Source organism: Triticum dicoccoides, chromosome 2B (genome assembly GCF_002162155.2).
Source record: "Triticum dicoccoides isolate Atlit2015 ecotype Zavitan chromosome 2B, WEW_v2.0, whole genome shotgun sequence".
NCBI classification, from domain to species: domain Eukaryota; kingdom Viridiplantae; phylum Streptophyta; class Magnoliopsida; order Poales; family Poaceae; genus Triticum; species Triticum dicoccoides.
The window spans coordinates 127391852-127414182 of record NC_041383.1 but is presented as its reverse complement, the minus strand read 5'-3'; the positions used below and the strand labels follow the sequence as shown (position 1 = coordinate 127414182).

The 22331-nt window shown below is 38.7% G+C and overlaps 1 protein-coding gene across 1 annotated transcript in view; it reads left to right on the top strand.

The window, feature by feature from the left end:
* LOC119360645 overlaps window positions 1-22331 on the top strand; it is a 63101-nt gene that overhangs the window by 23339 nt on the left and 17431 nt on the right. The window lies entirely within an intron of this gene.

Below are 22331 nucleotides of genomic sequence, written 5' to 3'. Positions count from 1 at the left end.
CAAAATAAGCAAACAACACGCGATAAGTAGAATCTGTCAAAAACAGGACAGTCTGTAGTAATCTGGAAGTTTAGAAAACTTTTGTAACTCAAAACATTATGAAATAAATATGAAAATTTGAAAAATTTGTACAGAAGTAATGTGCAAAATGATTCAGACTCATTTGACTTTCCAGTAGAAAATATAAAATCACGCGCTACAGCCAAAGTTTATGTTTTTGTTCTGCACATAGTAAACAAGCAATCTAATCATCCTAAAACCAAAGCTTGGCACATTATTTTTATAATACAATGGATATATACAAGGGGATAATTATTTACAGAGAAACTTCCATGAAAAATTCTACATTGTTTCCATGAGCATGAACACAAGTGCTCAAGGTCGACCCTCACTTCTTCAATGCATAACTTTCCAATCACTTCTCTTTTCAAAAAACTTTTTTTAGGCATGAGAGGCAAGTAATATTTTTTTGTATTTTCATTCTTTAATTTTTTTTATGTTTCACGCACAACTAAACAGAAACGAAAAGGAAAAACAAAATCTACTTAGTGAAGAAAGCAAACAAGCACATACGAGAATATCAACCCCACGATATTGCTCCCCGGCAACGGCGCCATAAAAGAGCTTGATAATCGCCAAGTGCAAGGAATCATCGTAGCAATTTCCAAAGGTGGAAGTGATAAGTATGGAGTGTCGAACACACAAGGAGCTAAAGGTAAGATCAATATTCTCTCAAGTCCTATCTGCCACTGATACGACTCTACGTACACCGGATGTTTGCTTCCAACTAGATACGAGAAATAAAACTACGTTGTGGGTATGAAGAGGATAACTTTGCATGATATCGGAGAGCTAAAATATAAAAGTAGTTGCTGTTATCATAAAGTTAGAATATATTACTAAATAATATAAAAGTGAGTGTGGAATAATGATGGATCGGTGTGCGGAATTATCCTAGGCAATTGTTAACAAGACCGGGAGTTGTCATTGCAATTTCATATGAGGGAGAGGCATAAGATAACATACTTTCTCTTCTTGGATCATATGCACTTATGATTGGAACTCTAGCAAGCATCCGCAACTACTAAAGACCATTAAGGTAAAACCCAACCATAGCATTAAAGCATCAAGTCCCCTTTATCCCATACGCCACAACCCCCTTACTCGGGTTTATGCTTCTGTCACTCAAGCAACCCACTATAAGCAAACCATGAACGTATTGCAACACCCTACAACGGGAATCCCTCACGCTTGCGTGACACGGAGGGCAAAATAGGACATCACCAAAATAAAACATACAACTCGTACCAATCTAGATCATCAATCAACCCAAAGACAAAAGATATCTACTCAAAACATCATAGGATGGCAACACATCAATAGATCATAATATGTAGCATAAAGCACCATGTTCAAGTAGGGATTACAGCGGGGTGCGGGAGAGTGGACCGCGTAAAAAAGATGAGGATGGTGATGTTGATGAAGACGATCACCGCGGCGATGATTCCCCTCCCGATGGCACTCTGGCGCCACCGAGAGAGAGGAGGAGAGGTTCTCCCCCTTGTGCTTGCTCCTCCATGGCCTCCCCCTAGATGGGGAGAGGTTCTCCCTTTGGTCCTTGGCCTTCATGGCGATGATGGCCCCTCCGGGATCCTCCCCAATGGCCTCCGGTGATGATGGCCCACTCCGGCAGGGTGCCAGAGAGGGCCTAGATTGATTTCTCGTGGCTACAGAGGCTTGCGGTGGCGGAACTCCCGATCTAGGTTATTTTCCAGAGGTTTCAGTATTTATAGGATTTTTTGGCGTAGGTTTCACGTCAGGGGGGTCTCCGGGCTTTCCACAAGGTAGGGGGTCACGCCCCCACCCTCGTGGGCAGCCCGGGACTCTTCTGGCCCAACTCTTGCACTCCCGGGGCTTCTTTTGGTCCATAAAAATCCATCAAAAAATGGCACGTCAATTAGACTCCGTTTGGTATTCCTTTTCTGTAAAACTCAAAAACAAGGAGAAAACATAAACTGGCACTGGGCTCTAGGTTAATATGTTAGTCCCAAGAATCATATAAAATAGCATATAAATGCATATAAAACATCCTAGATGGATAATATAATAGCATGAATACTTCATAAATTATAGATACGTTGGAGACGTATCAAGGGCCGGCGAGCCGGAGCCCGACGATGAGGACGACCCCGGCTCCATTCGCCGCGGTATCCAGGAACTACCGCGGCGGCGAGAGAAGGAGGGGCGCGACAGGTACTCCAGCTGCGGCACATTGTCGGTCTCGATGTGGTCGAGGACGGCGTCGAGTGTGCGGCTGGGGACGCCCTACCACTCGCACCGCCCTTCAAAGTTGAGGCGGCCGCGCGGGATGATGCCATTGACGGAGGTGATCTGCTCCTCGCGGCGGTGCTTGAAGAACATCGTCCACAACATTTTGCTGTCGGGCGCGTACCTAGGCTTGTTCCGCTGCTCCTCCGTGAGCGAGGAGCGGATGCGGGCGATTGATACGTCTCCAACGTATCTATAATTTATGAAGAATTCATGCTATTTTATTATCTGTTTTGAATGATTATGGGCTTTACTATACACTTTTATATTACCTTTGGGACTAACCTATTAACCGGAGACCCAGCCCATATTGCTGTTTTCTTGCCTATTTCAGTGTTTCGAAGAAAAGGAATATCAAACAGAGTCCAAACGGAATGAAACCTTCGGGAGCGTGATTTTTGGAACGAACATGATCCAGGAGACTTTGAGTTCACATCAGAGAAGCTTCGGGGAAGCCACGAGGGTGGGGAGCGCGTCCCCCGTACTGGGCGCGCCCCTATCTCGTGGGCCCCTCGAGCGTCCCCCGACCGACTTCTTTCGCCTATATATCTCCATATACCCCGAAAACATCAGAACAGAAGATAGATCCGGAGTTCTGCCGTCGCAAGCCTCTGTAGCCACCAAAAGTCAATTGGGACCCTATTCCGGCACCCTGCCGGAAGGGGGGTCCCTCGCCGGTGGCCATCTTCACCATCCCGGCGCTCTCCATGACGAGGAGGGAGTAGTTCACCCTCGGGGCTGAGGGTATGTACCAGTAGTTATGTGTTTGATCTATCTCTCTCTCGTGTTCTTGATTCGACACGATCTTGATGTATCGCGAGCTTTCCTACTATAGTTGGATCTTATGATGTTTCTCCCCCTCTACTCTCTTGTAATGGATTGAGTTTTCCCTTTGAAGTTATCTTATCGGATTGAGTCTTTAAGGATTTGAGAACACTTGATGTATGTCTTGCCGTGCTTATCTGTGGTGACAATGCGATATTCACGTGATCCACTTGATGTACGTTTTGGTGATCAACTTGCGGGTTCTGCCCATGAACCTATGCATAGGGGTTGGCACACGTTTTCATCTTGACTCTCCAGTAGAAACTTTGGGGCACTCTTTGAAGTACTTTGTGTTGGTTGAATAGATGAATCTGAGATTGTGTGATGCATATCGTATAATCATGCCCACGGATACTTGAGGTGACAATGGAGTATCTAGGTGACATTAGGGTTTCGGTTGATTTGTGTCTTAAGGTGTTATTCTAGTATGAACTTTATGATAGATTGAACGGAAAGAATAGCTTCATATTATTTTACTATGGACTCTTGAATAGATAGATAAAAAAGGATAACTTTGAGGTGGTTTCGTACCCTACCATAATCTCTTCGTTTGTTCTCCGCTATTAGTGTCTTTGGAGTGACTCTTTGTTGCATGTTGAGGGATAGTTATGTGATCCAGTTATGTTACTATTGTTTAGAGAACTTGCACTAGTGAAAGTATGAACCTTAGGCCTTACTTCCTACCATTGCAATACCGTTTACGCTCACTTTTATCATTAGTTACCTTGCTGTTTTTATAATTTCAGATTACAAATACCTTTATCTACCATCCATATTGCACTTGTATCGCCATCACTTCGCCGAACTAGTGCACCTATACAATTTACCATTGTATTGGGTGTGTTGGGGACACAAGAGACTCTTTGTTATTTGGTTGCAGGGTTGTTTGAGAGAGACCATCTTCATCCTACGCCTCCCACGGATTGATAAACCTTAGGTCATCCACTTGAAATTTGCTACTGTCCTACAAACCTCTACACTTGGAGGCCCAACAACGTCTACAAGAAGAAGGTTGTGTAGTAGACATCAAGCTCTTTTCTGGCGCCGTTGCCGGGGAGGTGAGTGCTTGAAGGTATATCTTTAGATCTTGGAATCGAATCTTTTTGTTTCTTGTTTTATCACTAGTTTAATCTGTAAAAGAAAACTACAAAAAAATGGAATTGAGTTTGTCTCATATGCTTCATCTTTTTAATATCTTTCGTGAGAATGATGGAAAGGAAAATTGTGCTCAAGTGCTAGAAGAAGAAATCTATAAAATGTTTGTCACTAAATCTTTGAATGATGAGCATGATTGCAATGTTATTAGTCTGAATTCCTTGAATATCCATGATGCTAATTATATGCAAAGCCACAAGCTTGGGGATTCTATGTTTGATGAAGATGATATGTTTCGTCCCCCAAGTTTTGATGAGCAAATTTATTATGATGATAGCATGCCTCCTATTTATGATGATTATATTGATGAAAGTGGGTTTGGAAGAATGTCAACTTTAGGAAATAATGATGCCACTATTTTGGAGGATGTTGAATCTCATTGTGATTATTATGAAAGTGGATTTGGAGAGGTCATGACTTTATTTAGTGATGAATCCACTATTTCGGAAGAGGTTCCAATTGATTATGAGAACAAAGTTGCTATCTATGATGATTATTGTGATGACTTGTATGCTATTAAGAATAATGATAACCATGAAACTTGTCATCATGATTTTAGTTTTCAATTGGATTATGCCTCACATGATAGTTATTTTGTTGAGTTTACTCCCACTATTATTCATGAGAAGAATTTTGCTTATGTGGAGAGTAGTAAATTTTCTATGCAAGTAGATCATGAAAAGAATGCTTTAGGTGCTGGTTATATGGTTGGATTCATTCATGATTCTACTGAAAATTATTATGAGGGAGGAATATATGCTTGTAGGAATTGCAATAATGTCAGATTTCCTCTCTATGTGCTTAAATTTTGAAGCTATGCTTGTTTTGCCTTCCTATGCTAGTTGATTATTGTTCCCATAAGTTGTTTGCTCACAAAATCCCTATGCATAGGAAGTGGGTTAGACTTAAATGTGCTAGTCATATTCTTCATGTTGCTCTCTTTATGTTTCAATTCTTATCTTTTAGGTGAGCATCATTTCATCATGCCTAGCTAGGGGTGTTAAACGATAGCGCTTGTTGGGAGGCAACCCAACTTTATTTTTGTTTCTTACTTTTTGTTCCTTTTTAGTAATAAGTAATTCATCTATCCTCTGTTTAGATGTGGTTTCATGTTTTAATTAGTGTTTGTGCCAAGTAGAACCTTTGGGAAGACTTGGGTGAAGTCTTTATGATCATGCTGTAAAAAACAGAAAACTTTAGCGCTCGCGAGATTAGCTGCCATTTTTTACTGGAGAGTGATTTAGGTTGATTCTTTTTGAAAATGATTAATAGACAAATTACTCAGGTCCACCAATTTATTTAAGAATTATTTGAGTTCCATAAGTATACGTTTGATACAGATTACTACAGACTGTTCTGTTTCTGACATATTCTGTTTTCTATGTGTTGTTTGCTTATTTTGATGAATCTATGAGTATTATCGTAGGGTATGAACCATAGAGAAGTTGGAATACAGTAGAAATTACACCAATATGAATTTAGAATGAGTTCACAACAGTACCTAAGTGGTGGTTTGTTCTTCTTGTACTAACGGAGCTTACGAGTTTTGTTTTGAGTTTCGTGTTGTGAAGTTTTCAAGTTTTGGGTAAAGATTCGATGGACTATGGAATAAGGAGTGGTAATAGCCTAAGCTTGGGGATGCCCAAGGCACCCCTAGGTAATATTCAAGGACAACCAAGAGCCTAAGCTTGGGGATGCATCCCCTCTTTCGTCTTCGTTCATCGGTAACTTTACTTGGAGCTATATTTTTATTCACCACATGATATGTGTTTTGCTTGGAGCGTCATTATATTTTATTAGTATTTGATTGATGTTATTTATAATAATGTTTTGCATCTATATTTTCAATAAAAATGTCAAGGATAGCCTTTACCATGCTTATTTTTCTAGTATACATGTTGCTGTTTTAAAACAGAAAGTTTACCGCGGTTGCAAAAATTCCCTAGAAAAGTCAGAGAGTGATATAATGTTGAATTTTTTGCATACTGAGCTCTGATAAATCTTCTACAGAGTAGTATTTTTCTTGTAATTTTTGGAGTTAGGGAAGTATGATGAATCTTGCATTCTTTACAGACTATACTGTTTTGGCAGATTGATGTTATGTTTGCATTGTTTGCATATGTTTGCTTGTTTAATGATTCTATTTAAGGATAGGAGTATTAAATATGCAGAGACATTTAGTATGCAATGTTGAATAATAATTTTAGTGATTTGTTACAGTAGAAAATGGTAAGGTTTTTGCATTGGTTTATACTAACTTATCTCACGAGTTCTTGTTGAGTTTTGTGTGGATGAAGTTTTTGAGATTTAGGAAACCGTGATATGAGAGGAATTAAGGAGACCCAGAAAGCTCAAGCTTGGGGATGCCCAAGGCACCCCAACATAAAATTCCAAGAAGTCTCAAGCATCTAAGCTTGGGGATGTCCCGGTAGGCATCCCACCTTTCTTCTTCAACAATTATCGGTTAGTATCGGTTGAGCCTAAGTTTTTTGCTTCTTCGCATGAGTCGTTCTATCCTTGCAATGCCATTTTATTTTGCTTTGCTTGCTGTTTGAATAAAATACCAAGATCTGAGATTCTTAAATGAGTGAGAGTCTTCATATAGCTACATAATTATTTAACTACTTATTGATCTTCACTTATATCTTTTTGGAGTAGTTTGTCATTTACTCGTGTGCTTCACTTATATCCTATGAGTAAATGGGTGAATGAGTTGAATGTCATAAATCTGAAATTATATCTCTCTCATTTTCTTATCCCAACGGGAGTAATGACTTCACATCTAAGAAGTAGAGGTTCTAAATTTATTGAAGGTTAGCAAGCATTGTATTGGTCATTTGAACAATTCATGAAAGAATATTGAAGGAAGAGAGATTTCACATATAAATATACTATCTTAGACATCTTTTATAATTGTAAGCACTCATTAAGTATCACATGCTAAAGAGTTGATGTTGGACAAGGAAGACAACGTAATGGGTTATGTTTTCTCACATCTTAGTTAAAAGTATATTGTCATGGATCATTCAAACATGTTGAGCTTTCCTTTCCCCCTCATGCTAGCCAAAATTACTTGCACCAAGTAGAGATACTACTTGTGCTTCCAAATATCCTTAAACCCAGTTTTTGCCATGAGAGTCCACCATACCTACCTATGGATTGAGTAAGATCCTTCAAGTAAGTTGTCATCGGTGCATGCAATAAAAATTGCTCTCTAAATATGTATGATCTATTAGTGTGAAGAAAATAAGCTTTATACGATCTTGTTATGGAAGCAATAAAAGCGACGAACTGCATAATAAAGGCCCATATACAAGTGGCAATATAAAGTGACGTTCTTTTGCATTAAGATTTTGTGCATCCAACCATAAAAGCGCATGACAACCTCTGCTTCCCTCTGCGAAGGGCCTATCTTTTACTTTATGTCTTTTACTTTATGCAAGAGTCAAGGTGATCTTCACCTTTCCCTTTTTCATTTTATCCTTTGGCAAGCACCTCGTGTTGGAAAGATCATGATATATATATATCCAATTGGATGTAGGTTAGCATGAACTATTATTGTTGACATCACCCAAAGGTGAATACATTGGGAGGCGAAACTATAAGCCCCTATCTTTCTCAGTGTCTGATTAAAACTTCATAACCATAAGTATCGCATGAGTGTTGGCAATTGTAGAAGACTATATGATAGTTGAGTATGTGGAGTTTGCTAAATCAAAGCTCTGACATAGACCCTTCCGGAAAATAAGATGAATTGCAATTGTTTGATGACTGAGAATGAAGTTTGTTAGTTTTCAAGAAAGTTTATGGTCTATGCTTTAACATGTGAATAGCTTGTTACTTGATCGTGATAAGTTTTATGAGATGAACTACTGTTATGACATATAATCATGCTAGAAAAGGTGATTGAAATTATCATTGTTCAAACTTGTGCACTTGCTTGCATTCACACTTCATAAATTCTTTCTTTTATCATTTACCTACTCGAGGACGAGAAGGAATTAAGCTTGGGGATGTTGATACGTCTCCAATGTATCTATAATTTATGAAACATTCATGTTATTTTATTATCTGTTTTGAATGATTATGGGATTTATTATACACTTTTACATTACTTTTGGGACTAACCTATTAACCTGAGGCCTAGCCCATATTGTTGTTTTCTTGCCTATTTTAGTGTTTCGAAGAAAAGGAATATCAAACGGAGTCCAAATGGAATGAAACCTTCGGGAGTGTGATTTTTCGAACGAACATGATCCAGGAGACTTGGAGTTCACATCAGAGAAGCTTCGAGGAAGCCACGAGGGTGGGGGGCGCCTCCCCCCCCCACTGGGCGCGCCCCCTATCTAGTGGGCCCCTCGAGCGTCCCCCGACTGACTTCTTTCGCCTATATATCTCCATATACCCCGAAAACATCAGAACAGAAGATAGATCGGGAGTTCCGCCGACGCAAGCCTCTGTAGCCACCAAAAACCAATCGGGACCCTGTTCCGGCACCCTACCGGAGGGGGGATCCCTCACTGGTGTCCATCTTCATCATCCCGGCGCTCTCCATGACGAGGAGGGAGTAGTTCACCCTTGGGTCTGAGGGTATGTACCAGTAGCTATGTGTTTGATCTCTCTCTCTCGTGTTCTTGATTTGGCACGATCTTGATGTATCGCGAGCTTTGCTACTATAGTTGGATCTTATGATGTTTCTCCCCCTCTACTCTCTTGTAATGGATTGAGTTTTCCCTTTGAAGTTATCTTATTGGATTGAGTCTTTAAGGATTTGAGAACACTTGATGTATGTCTTGCCGTGCTTATCTATAGTGACAATGGGATATTCAAATGATCCACTTGATGTATGTTTTGGTGATCAACTTGCGGGTTCCGCCCATGAACCTATGCATAGGGGTTGGCACACATTTTCGTCTTGACTCTCCGGTAGAAACTTTGGGGCACTCTTTGAAGTACTTTGTGTTGGTTGAATAGATGAATCTGAGATTGTGTGATGCATATCGTATAATCATGCCCACGGATACTTGAGGTGACAATGGAGTATCTAGGTGACATTAGGGTTTTGGTTGATTTGTGTCTTAAGGTGTTATTCTAGTATGAACTCTATGATAGATTGAATAGAAAGAATAGCTTCATGTTATTTTACTATGGACTCTTGAATAGATAGATCAAAAAGGATAACTTTGAGGTGGTTTCGTACCCTACCATAATCTCTTCGTTTGTTCTCCGCTATTAGTGTCTTTGGAGTGACGCTTTGTTGCATGTTGAGGGATAATTATGTGATCTAGTTATGTTATTATTGTTGAGAGAACTTGCACTAGTGAAAGTATGAACCTTAGGCCTTGCTTCCTACCATTGCAATACCGTTTACGCTCACTTTTATCATTAGTTACCTTGCTGTTTTTATAATTTCAGATTACAAATACCTTTATCTACCATCCATATTGCACTTGTATCACCATCACTTCGCCGAACTAGTGCACCTATACAATTTACCATTGTATTGGGTGTGTTGGGGACACAAGAGACTCTTTGTTATTTGGTTGCAGGGTTGTTTGAGAGAGACCATCTTCATCCTACGCCTCCCACGGATTGATAAACCTTAGGTCATCCACTTGAAATTTGCTACTGTCCTACAAACCTCTACACTTGGAGGCCCAACAACGTCTACAAGAAGAAGGTTGTGTAGTAGACATCAAGCTCTTTTCTGGCGCCGTTGCCGGGGAGGTGAGTGCTTGAAGGTATATCTTTAGATCTTGGAATCGAATCTTTTTGTTTCTTGTTTTATCACTAGTTTAATCTGTAAAAGAAAACTACAAAAAAATGGAATTGAGTTTGTCTCATATGCTTCATCTTTTTAATATCTTTCGTGAGAATGATGGAAAGGAAAATTGTGCCCAAGTGCTAGAAGAAGAAATCTATAAAATGTTTGTCACTAAATCTTTGAATGATGAGCATGATTGCAATGTTATTAGTCTGAATTCCTTGAATATCCATGATGCTAATGATATGCAAATCCACAAGCTTGGGGATTCTATGTTTGATGAAGATGATATGTTTTGTCCCCCAAGTTTTGATGAGCAAATTTATTATGATGATAGCATGCCTCCTATTTATGATGATTATATTGATGAAAGTGGGTTTGGAAGAATGTCAACTTTAGGAAATAATGATGCCACTATTTTGGAGGATGTTGAATCTCATTGTGATTATTATGAAAGTGGATTTGGAGAGGTCATGACTTTATTTAGTGATGAATCCACTATTTCGGAAGAGGTTCCAATTGATTATGAGAACAAAGTTGCTATCTATGATGATTATTGTGATGACTTGTATGCTATTAAGAATAATGATAACCATGAAACTTGTCATCATGATTTTAGTTTTCAATTGGATTATGCCTCACATGATAGTTATTTTGTTGAGTTTACTCCCACTATTATTCATGAGAAGAATTTTGCTTATGTGGAGAGTAGTAAATTTTCTATGCAAGTAGATCATGAAAAGAATGCTTTAGGTGCTGGTTATATGGTTGGATTCATTCATGATGCTACTGAAAATTATTATGAGGGAGGAATATATGCTTGTAGGAATTGCAATAATGTCATATTTCCTCTCTATGTGCTTAAATTTTGAAGCTATGCTTGTTTTGCCTTCCTATGCTTGTTGATTATTGTTCCCATAAGTTGTTTGCTCACAAAATCCCTATGCATAGGAAGTGGGTTAGACTTAAATGTGCTAGTCATATTCTTCATGATGCTCTCTTTATGTTTCAATTCTTATCTTTTAGGTAAGCATCATTTCATCATGCCTAGCTAGGGGTGTTAAATGATAGCGCTTGTTGGGAGGCAACCCAACTTTATTTTTGTTTCTTACTTTTTGTTCCTTTTTAGTAATAAGTAATTCATCTATCCTCTGTTTAGATGTGGTTTCATGTTTTAATTAGTGTTTGTGCCAAGTAGAACCTTTGGGAAGACTTGGGTGAAGTCTTTATGATCATGCTGTAAAAAACAGAAAACTTTAGCGCTCGCGAGATTAGCTGCCATTTTTTACTGGAGAGTGATTTAGGTTGATTCTTTTTGAAAATTATTAATAGAAAAATTACTCAGGTCCACCAATTTATTTAAGAATTATTTGAGTTCCATAAGTATACGTTTGATACAGATTACTACAGACTGTTCTGTTTCTGACATATTCTGTTTTCTATGTGTTGTTTGCTTATTTTGATGAATCTATGAGTATTATCGTAGGGTATGAACCATAGAGAAGTTGGAATACAGTAGAAATTACACCAATATGAATTTAGAATGAGTTCACAACAGTACCTAAGTGGTGGTTTGTTCTTCTTGTACTAACGGAGCTTACGAGTTTTGTTTTGAGTTTCGTGTTGTGAAGTTTTCAAGTTTTGGGTAAAGATTCGATGGACTATGGAATAAGGAGTGGTAATAGCCTAAGCTTGGGGATGCCCAAGGCACCCCTAGGTAATATTCAAGGACAACCAAGAGCCTAAGCTTGGGGATGCATCCCCTCTTTCGTCTTCGTTCATCGGTAACTTTACTTGGAGCTATATTTTTATTCACCACATGATATGTGTTTTGCTTGGAGCGTCATTATATTTTATTAGTATTTGATTGATGTTATTTATAATAATGTTTTGCATCTATATTTTCAATAAAAATGTCAAGGATAGCCTTTACCATGCTTATTTTGCTAGTATACATGTTGCTGTTTTAAAACAGAAAGTTTACCGCGGTTGCAAAAATTCCCTAGAAAAGTCAGAGAGTGATATAATGTTGAATTTTTTGCATACTGAGCTCTGATAAATCTTCTACAGAGTAGTATTTTTCTTGTAATTTTTGGAGTTAGGGAAGTATGATGAATCTTGCATTCTTTACAGACTATACTGTTTTGGCAGATTGATGTTATGTTTGCATTGTTTGCATATGTTTGCTTGTTTAATGATTCTATTTAAGGATAGGAGTATTAAATATGCAGAGACATTTAGTATGCAATGTTGAATAATAATTTTAGTGATTTGTTACAGTAGAAAATGGTAAGGTTTTTGCATTGGTTTATACTAACTTATCTCACGAGTTCTTGTTGAGTTTTGTGTGGATGAAGTTTTTGAGATTTAGGAAACCGTGATATGAGAGGAATTAAGGAGACCCAAAAGCTCAAGCTTGGGGATGCCCAAGGCACCCCAACATAAAATTCCAAGAAGTCTCAAGCATCTAAGCTTGGGGATGTCCCGGTAGGCATCCCACCTTTCTTCTTCAACAATTATCGGTTAGTATCGGTTGAGCCTAAGTTTTTTGCTTCTTCGCATGAGTCGTTCTATCCTTGCAATGCCATTTTATTTTGCTTTGCTTGCTGTTTGAATAAAATACCAAGATCTGAGATTCTTAAATGAGTGAGAGTCTTCATATAGCTACATAATTATTTAACTACTTATTGATCTTCACTTATATCTTTTTGGAGTAGTTTGTCATTTACTCGTGTGCTTCACTTATATCCTATGAGTAAATGGGTGAATGAGTTGAATGTCATAAATCTGAAATTATATATCTCTCATTTTCTTATCCCATCGGGAGTAATGACTTCACATCTAAGAAGTAGAGGTTCTAAATTTATTGAAGGTTAGCAAGCATTGTATTGGTCATTTGAACAATCCATGAAAGAATATTGAAGGAAGAGAGATTTCACATATAAATATACTATCTTAGACATCTTTTATAATTGTAAGCACTCATTAAGTATCACATGCTAAAGAGTTGATGTTGGACAAGGAAGACAACGTAATGGGTTATGTTTTCTCACATCTCAGTTAAAAGTATATTGTCATGGATCATTCAAACATGTTGAGCTTGCCTTTCCCCCTCATGCTAGCCAAAATTACTTGCACCAAGTAGAGATACTACTTGTGCTTCCAAATATCCTTAAACCCAATTTTTGCCATGAGAGTCCACCATACCTACCTATGGATTGAGTAAGATCCTTCAAGTAAGTTGTCATCGGTGCATGCAATAAAAATTGCTCTCTAAATATGTATGATCTATTAGTGTGAAGAAAATAAGCTTTATATGATCTTGTTATGGAAGCAATAAAAGCGACGGACTGCATAATAAAGGTCCATATACAAGTGGCAATATAAAGTGACGTTCTTTTGCATTAAGATTTTGTGCATCCAACCATAAAAGCGCATGACAACCTCTGCTTCCCTCTGCGAAGGGCCTATCTTTTACTTTATGTCTTTTACTTTATGCAAGAGTCAAGGTGATCTTCACCTTTCCCTTTTTCATTTTATCCTTTGGCAAGCACCTCGTGTTGGAAAGATCATGATATATATATATATCCAATTGGATGTAGGTTAGCATGAACTATTATTGTTGACATCACCCAAAGGTGAATACGTTGGGAGGCAAAACTATAAGCCCCTATCTTTCTCAGTGTCTGATTAAAACTTCATAACCATAAGTATCGCATGAGTGTTGGCAATTGTAGAAGACAATATGATAGTTGAGTATGTGGAGTTTGCTAAATCAAAGCTTTGACATAGACCCTTCCTGAAAATAAGATGAATTGCAATTGTTTGATGACTGAGAATGAAGTTTGTTAGTTTTCAAGAAAGTTTATGGTCTATGCTTTAACATGTGAATAGCTTGTTACTTGATCGTGATAAGTTTTATGAGATGAACTACTGTTATGACATATAATCATGCTAGAAAAGGTGATTGAAATTATCATTGATCAAACTTGTGCACTTGCTAGCATTCACACTTCATAAATTCTTTCTTTTCTCATTTACCTACTCGAGGACGAGCAGAAATTAAGCTTGGGGATGCTGATACGTCTCCAATGTATCTATAATTTATGAAACATTCATGTTATTTTATTATCTGTTTTGAATGATTATGGGCTTTATTATACACTTTTACATTACTTTTGGGACTAACCTATTAACCGGAGGCCTAGCCCATATTGTTGTTTTCTTGCCTATTTTAGTGTTTCGAAGAAAAGGAATATCAAACGGAGTCCAAATGGAATGAAACCTTCGGGAGTGTGATTTTTCGAACGAACATGATCCAGGAGACTTGGAGTTCACGTCAGAGAAGCTTCGAGGAAGCCACGAGGGTGGGGGGCGCCCCCCCCCCCACTGGGCGCGCCCCCTATCTAGTGGGCCCCTCGAGCGTCCCCCGACTGACTTCTTTCGCCTATATATCTCCATATACCCCGAAAACATCAGAACATAAGATAGATCGGGAGTTCCGCCGCCGCAAGCCTCTGTAGCCACGAAAAACCAATCGGGACCCTGTTCCGGCACCCTACCGGAGGGGGGATCCCTCACCGGTGTCCATCTTCATCATCCCGGCGCTCTCCATGACGAGGAGGGAGTAGTTCACCCTCGGGTCTGAGGGTATGTACCAGTAGCTATGTGTTTGATCTCTCTCTCTCGTGTTCTTGATTTGGCACGATCTTGATGTATCGTGAGCTTTGCTACTATAGTTGGATCTTATGATGTTTCTCCCCCTCTACTCTCTTGTAATGGATTGAGTTTTCCCTTTGAAGTTATCTTATTGGATTGAGTCTTTAAGGATTTGAGAACACTTGATGTATGTCTTGTCGTGCTTATCTATAGTGACAATGGGATATTCACATGATCCACTTGATGTATGTTTTGGTGATCAACTTGCGGGTTCCGCCCATGAACCTATGCATAGGGGTTGGCACACGTTTTCGTATTGACTCTCCGGTAGAAACTTTGGGGCACTCTTTGAAGTACTTTGTGTTGGTTGAATAGATGAATCTGAGATTGTGTGATGCATATCGTATAATCATGCCCACGGATACTTGAGGTGACAATGGAGTATCTAGGTGACATTAGGGTTTTGGTTGATTTGTGTCTTAAGGTGTTATTCTAGTATGAACTCTATGATAGATTGAATGGAAAGAATAGCTTCATGTTATTTTACAATGGACTCTTGAATAGATAGATCAAAAAGGATAACTTTGAGGTGGTTTCGTACCCTACCATAATCTCTTCGTTTGTTCTCCGCTATTAGTGTCTTTGGAGTGACTCTTTGTTGCATGTTGAGGGATAATTATGTGATCCAGTTATGTTATTATTGTTGAGACAACTTGCACTAGTGAAAGTATGAACCTTAGGCCTTGCTTCCTACCATTGCAATACCGTTTACGCTCACTTTTATCATTAGTTACCTTGCTGTTTTTATAATTTCAGATTACAAATACCTTTATCTACCATCCATATTGCACTTGTATCACCATCACTTCGCCGAACTAGTGCACCTATACAATTTACCATTGTATTGGGTGTGTTGGGGACACAAGAGACTCTTTGTTATTTGGTTGCAGGGTTGTTTGAGAGAGACCATCTTCATCCTACGCCTCCCACGGATTGATAAACCTTAGGTCATCCACTTGAAATTTGCTACTGTCCTACAAACCTCTACACTTGGAGGCCCAACAACGTCTACAAGAAGAAGGTTGTGTAGTAGACATCAAGCTCTTTTCTGGCGCCGTTGCCGGGGAGGTGAGTGCTTGAAGGTATATCTTTAGATCTTGGAATCGAATCTTTTTGTTTCTTGTTTTATCACTAGTTTAATTTGTGAAAGAAAACTACAAAAAAATGGAATTGAGTTTGTCTCATATGCTTCATCTTTTTAATATCTTTCGTGAGAATGATGGAAAGGAAAATTGTGCTCATGTGCTAGAAGAAGAAATCTATAAAATGTTTGTCACTAAATCTTTGAATGATGAGCATGATTGCAATGTTATTAGTCTGAATTCCTTGAATATCCATGATGCTAATGATATGCAAAGCCACAAGCTTGGGGATTCTATGTTTGATGAAGATGATATGTTTTGTCCCCCAAGTTTTGATGAGCAAATTTATTATGATGATAGCATGCCTCCTATTTATGATGATTATATTGATGAAAGTGGGTTTGGAAGAATGTCAATTTTGGGAAATAATGATGCCACTATTTTGGAGGATGTTGAATCTCATTGTGATTATTATGAAAGTGGATTTGGAGAGGTCATGACTTTATTTAGTGATGAATCCACTATTTCGGAAGAGGTTCCAATTGATTATGAGAACAAAGTTGCTATCTATGATGATTATTGTGATGACTTGTATGCTATTAAGAATAATGATAACCATGAAACTTGTCATCATGATTTTAGTTTTCAATTGGATTATGCCTCACATGATAGTTATTTTGTTGAGTTTACTCCCACTATTATTCATGAGAAGAATTTTGCTTATGTGGAGAGTAGTAAATTTTCTATGCAAGTAGATCATGAAAAGAATGCTTTAGGTGCTGGTTATATGGTTGGATTCATTCATGATTCTACTGAAAATTATTATGAGGGAGGAATATATGCTTGTAGGAATTGCAATAATGTCAGATTTCCTCTCTATGTGCTTAAATTTTGAAGCTATGCTTGTTTTGCCTTCCTATGCTAGTTGATTATTGTTCCCATAAGTTGTTTGCTCACAAAATTCCTATGCATAGGAAGTGGGTTAGACTTAAATGTGCTAGTCATATTCTTCATGATGCTCTCTTTATGTTTCAATTCTTATCTTTTAGGTGAGCATCATTTCATCATGCCTAGCTAGGGGTGTTAAACGATAGCGCTTGTTGGGAGGCAACCCAACTTTATTTTTGTTTCTTACTTTTTGTTCCTTTTTAGTAATAAGTAATTCATCTAGCCTCTGTTTAGATGTGGTTTCATGTTTTAATTAGTGTTTGTGCCAAGTAGAACCTTTGGGAAGACTTGGGTGAAGTCTTTATGATCATGCTGTAAAAAACAGAAAACTTTAGCGCTCGCGAGATTAGCTGCCATTTTTTACTGGAGAGTGATTTAGGTTTATTCTTTTTGAAAATGATTAATAGACAAATTACTCAGGTCCACCAATTTATTTAAGAATTATTTGAGTTCCATAAGTATACGTTTGATACAGATTACTACAGACTGTTCTGTTTCTGACATATTCTGTTTTCTATGTGTTGTTTTCTTATTTTGATGAATCTATGAGTATTATCGGAGGGTATGAACCATAGAGAAGTTGGAATACAGTAGAAATTACACCAATATGAATTTAGAATGAGTTCACAACAGTACCTAAGTGGTGGTTTGTTCTTCTTGTACTAACGGAGCTTACGAGTTTTGTTTTGAGTTTCGTGTTGTGAAGTTTTCAAGTTTTGGGTAAAGATTCGATGGACTATGGAATAAGGAGTGGTAATAGCCTAAGCTTGGGGATGCCCAAGGCACCCCTAGGTAATATTCAAGGACAACCAAGAGCCTAAGCTTGGGGATGCATCCCCTCTTTCGTCTTCGTTCATCGGTAACTTTACTTGGAGCTATATTTTTATTCACCACATGATATGTGTTTTGCTTGGAGCGTCATTATATTTTATTAGTATTTGATTGATGTTATTTATAATAATGTTTTGCATCTATATTTTCAATAAAAATGTCAAGGATAGCCTTTACCATGCTTATTTTGCTAGTATACATGTTGCTGTTTTAAAACAGAAAGTTTACCGCGGTTGCAAAAATTCCCTAGAAAAGTCAGAGAGTGATATAATATTGAATTTTTTGCATACTGAGATCTGATAAATCTTCTACAGAGTAGTATTTTTCTTGTAATTTTTGGAGTTAGGGAAGTATGATGAATCTTGCATTCTTTACAGACTATACTCTTTTGGAAGATTGATGTTATGTTTGCATTGTTTGCATATGTTTGCTTGTTTAATGATTCTATTTAAGGATAGGAGTATTAAATATGCAGAGACATTTAGTATGCAATGTTGAATAATAATTTTAGTGATTTGTTACAGTAGAAAATGGTAAGGTTTTTGCATTGGTTTATACTAACTTATCTCACGAGTTCTTGTTGAGTTTTGTGTGGATGAAGTTTTTGAGATTTAGGAAACCGTGATATGAGAGGAATTAAGGAGACCCAAAAGCTCAAGCTTGGGGATGCCCAAGGCACCCCAACATAAAATTCCAAGAAGTCTCAAGCATCTAAGCTTGGGGATGTCCCGGTAGGCATCCCACCTTTCTTCTTCAACAATTATCGGTTAGTATCGGTTGAGCCTAAGTTTTTTGCTTCTTCGCATGAGTCGTTCTATCCTTGCAATGCCATTTTATTTTGCTTTGCTTGCTGTTTGAATAAAATACCAAGATCTGAGATTCTTAAATGAGTGAGAGTCTTCATATAGCTACATAATTATTTAACTACTTATTGATCTTCACTTATATCTTTTTGGAGTAGTTTGTCATTTACTCGTGTGCTTCACTTATATCCTATGAGTAAATGGGTGAATGAGTTGAATGTCATAAATCTGAAATTATATATCTCTCATTTTCTTATCCCATCGGGAGTAATGACTTCACATCTAAGAAGTAGAGGTTCTAAATTTATTGAAGGTTAGCAAGCATTGTATTGGTCATTTGAACAATTCATGAAAGAATATTGAAGGAAGAGAGATTTCACATATAAATATACTATCTTAGACATCTTTTATAATTGTAAGCACTCATTAAGTATCACATGCTAAAGAGTTGATGTTGGACAAGGAAGACAACGTAATGGGTTATGTTTTCTCACATCTCAGTGAAAAGTATATTGTCATGGATCATTCAAACATGTTGAGTTTGCCTTTCCCCCTCATGCTAGCCAAAATTACTTGCACCAAGTAGAGATACTACTTGTGCTTCCAAATATCCTTCAACCCAGTTTTTGCCATGAGAGTCCACCATACCTACCTATATGGATTGAGTAAGATCCTTCAAGTAAGTTGTCATCGGTGCATGCAATAAAAATTGCTCTCTAAATATGTATGATCTATTAGTGTGAAGAAAATAAGCTTTATACGATCTTGTTATGGAAGCAATAAAAGCGACGGACTGCATAATAAAGGTCCATATACAAGTGGCAATATAAAGTGACGTTCTTTTGCATTAAGATTTTGTGCATCCAACCATAAAAGCGCATGACAACCTCTTCTTCCCTCTGCGAAGGGCCTATCTTTTACTTTATGTCTTTTACTTTATGCAAGAGTCAAGGTGATCTTCACCTTTCCCTTTTTCATTTTATCCTTTGGCAAGCACCTCGTGTTGGAAAGATCATGATATATATACATCCAATTGGATGTAGGTTAGCATGAACTATTATTGTTGACATCACCCAAAGGTGAATACGTTGGGAGGCGAAACTATAAGCCCCTATCTTTCTCAGTGTCTGATTAAAACTTCATAACCATACGTATCGCATGAGTGTTGGCAATTGTAGAAGACTATATGATAGTTGAGTATGTGGAGTTTGCTAAATCAAAGCTCTGACATAGACCCTTCCTGAAAATAAGATGAATTGCAATTGTTTGGTGACTGAGAATGAAGTTTGTTAGTTTTCAAGAAAGTTTATGGTCTATGCTTTAACATGTGAATAGCTTGTTACTTGATCGTGATAAGTTTTATGAGATGAACTACTGTTATGACATATAATCATGCTAGAAAAGGTGATTGAAATTATCATTGATCAAACTTGTGCACTTGCTAGCATTCACACTTCATAAATTCTTTCTTTTACCATTTACCTACTCGAGGACGAGCAGGAATTAAGCTTGGGGATGCTGATACGTCTCCAATGTATCTATAATTTATGAAACATTCATGTTATTTTATTATCTGTTTTGAATGATTATGGGCTTTATTATACACTTTTACATTACTTTTGGGACTAACCTATTAACCGGAGGCCCATCCCATATTGTTGTTTTCTTGCCTATTTTAGTGTTTCGAAGAAAAGGAATATCAAACGGAGTCCAAATGGAATGAAACCTTCGGGATTGTGATTTTTCGAACGAACATGATCCAGGAGACTTGGAGTTCACGTCGGAGAAGCTTCGAGGAAGCCACGAGGGTGGGCCCCCCCCACTGGGCGCGCCCCCTATCTAGTGGGCCCCTCGAGCGTCCCCCGACTGACTTCTTTCGCCTATATATCTCCATATACCCCGAAAACATCAGAACAGAAGATAGATCGGGAGTTCCGCCGCCGCAAGCCTCTGTAGCCACCAAAAACCAATCGGGACCCTGTTCCGGCACCCTACCGGAGGGGGGATCCCTCACCGGTGTCCATCTTCATCATCCCGGCACTCTCCATGACGAGGAGGGAGTAGTTCACCCTCGGGTCTAAGGGTATGTACCAGTAGCTATGTGTTTGATCTCTCTCTCTCTCGTGTTCTTGATTTGGCACGATCTTGATGTATCGCGAGCTTTGCTACTATAGTTGGATCTTATGATGTTTCTCCCCCTCTACTCTCTTGTAATGGATTGAGTTTTCCCTTTGAAGTTATGTTATTGGATTGAGTCTTTAAGGATTTGAGAACACTTGATGTATGTCTTGCCGTGCTTATCTATAGTGATAATGGGATATTCACATGATCCACTTGATGTATGTTTTGGTGATCAACTTGCGGGTTCCGCCCATGAACCTATGCATAGGGGTTGGCACACGTTTTCGTCTTGACTCTCCGGTAGAAACTTTGGGGCACTCTTTGAAGTACTTTGTGTTGGTTGAATAGATGAATCTGAGATTGTGTGATGCATATCGTATAATCATGCCCACGGATACTTGAGGTGACAATGGAGTATCTAGGTGACATTAGGGTTTTGGTTGATTTGTGTCTTAAGGTGTTATTCTAGTATGAACTCTATGATAGATTGAATGGAAAGAATAGCTTCATGTTATTTTACTATGGACTCTTGAATAGATAGATCAAAAAGGATAACTTTGAGGTGGTTTCGTACCCTACCATAATCTCTTCGTTTGTTCTCCGCTATTAGTGTATTTGGAGTGACTCTTTGTTGCATGTTGAGGGATAATTATGTGATCCAGTTATGTTATTATTGTTGAGAGAACTTGCACTAGTGAAAGTATGAACCTTAGGCCTTGCTTCCTACCATTGCAATACTGTTTACGCTCACTTTTATCATTAGTTACCTTGCTGTTTTTATAATTTCAGATTACAAATACCTTTATCTACCATCCATATTGCACTTGTATCACCATCACTTCATCGAACTAGTGCACCTATACAATTTATTATTGTATTGGGTGTGTTGGGGACACAAGAGACTCTTTGTTATTTGGTTGCAGGGTTGTTTGAGAGAGACCATCTTCATCCTACGCCTCCCACGGATTGATAAACCTTAGGTCATTAACTTGTGGGAAATTTGCTACTGTCCTACAAACCTTTGCACTTGGAGGGCCAACAACGTCTACAAGAAGAAGGTTGTGTAGTAGACATCGGCGATCTTCGCCCGCTGTGCAGCTCCTTCAGGGACCGGCGGCACCGGGACGCCGCCGACACTCAGCCTCCATGTAACGCCCCGGATTCGATGCGCCAGGTGTCTGCCTGTTTTTTGCCATCGTTGTCATGTCATTTGCTTGCGTGTTGCATTTTGCCATGTCATCATCTGCATTTCATCTGCATGTTTTTCAAAACTTGCATCCGTTCGGGTTTCCCCGGTCCTCTCTGTTGTCCGTTCGGAGTCCAGACCACACTCACACGCGCCCGCGACACCTCCGAAATATTATTTTTATAAGTGGCATAAAAATGTTCTCGGAATGGGCTGCAACTTGTCATGCGGTCTTATTATAGTGTAGACAGACCGCCTGCCAAGTTTCGTCGCATTCGGAGTCCATTTGATAGCCCAACCGTTAAATATAGCGGTACCGTTGTCGGTACCTTCGTCGGATGTTTCGGTCTTCGAAACTGCCGCCGGGTCTCTCTCTCTCTCTTCTCTCCACTCAGCCCAACCTCTCTTCACAGCCCACCTAGGCCTGCCAACCCCCCCTCGCGATCAGATCCGTCGGATTACGATCGGAGGCTCCAAAACGCTCCGAAACCCCCCTCTAACCCTAGCCCCCTGCTATATATGGACCTCCTAGTCCATTTTGGGCAGCCCCTAGCCCCCCACCTACCTCT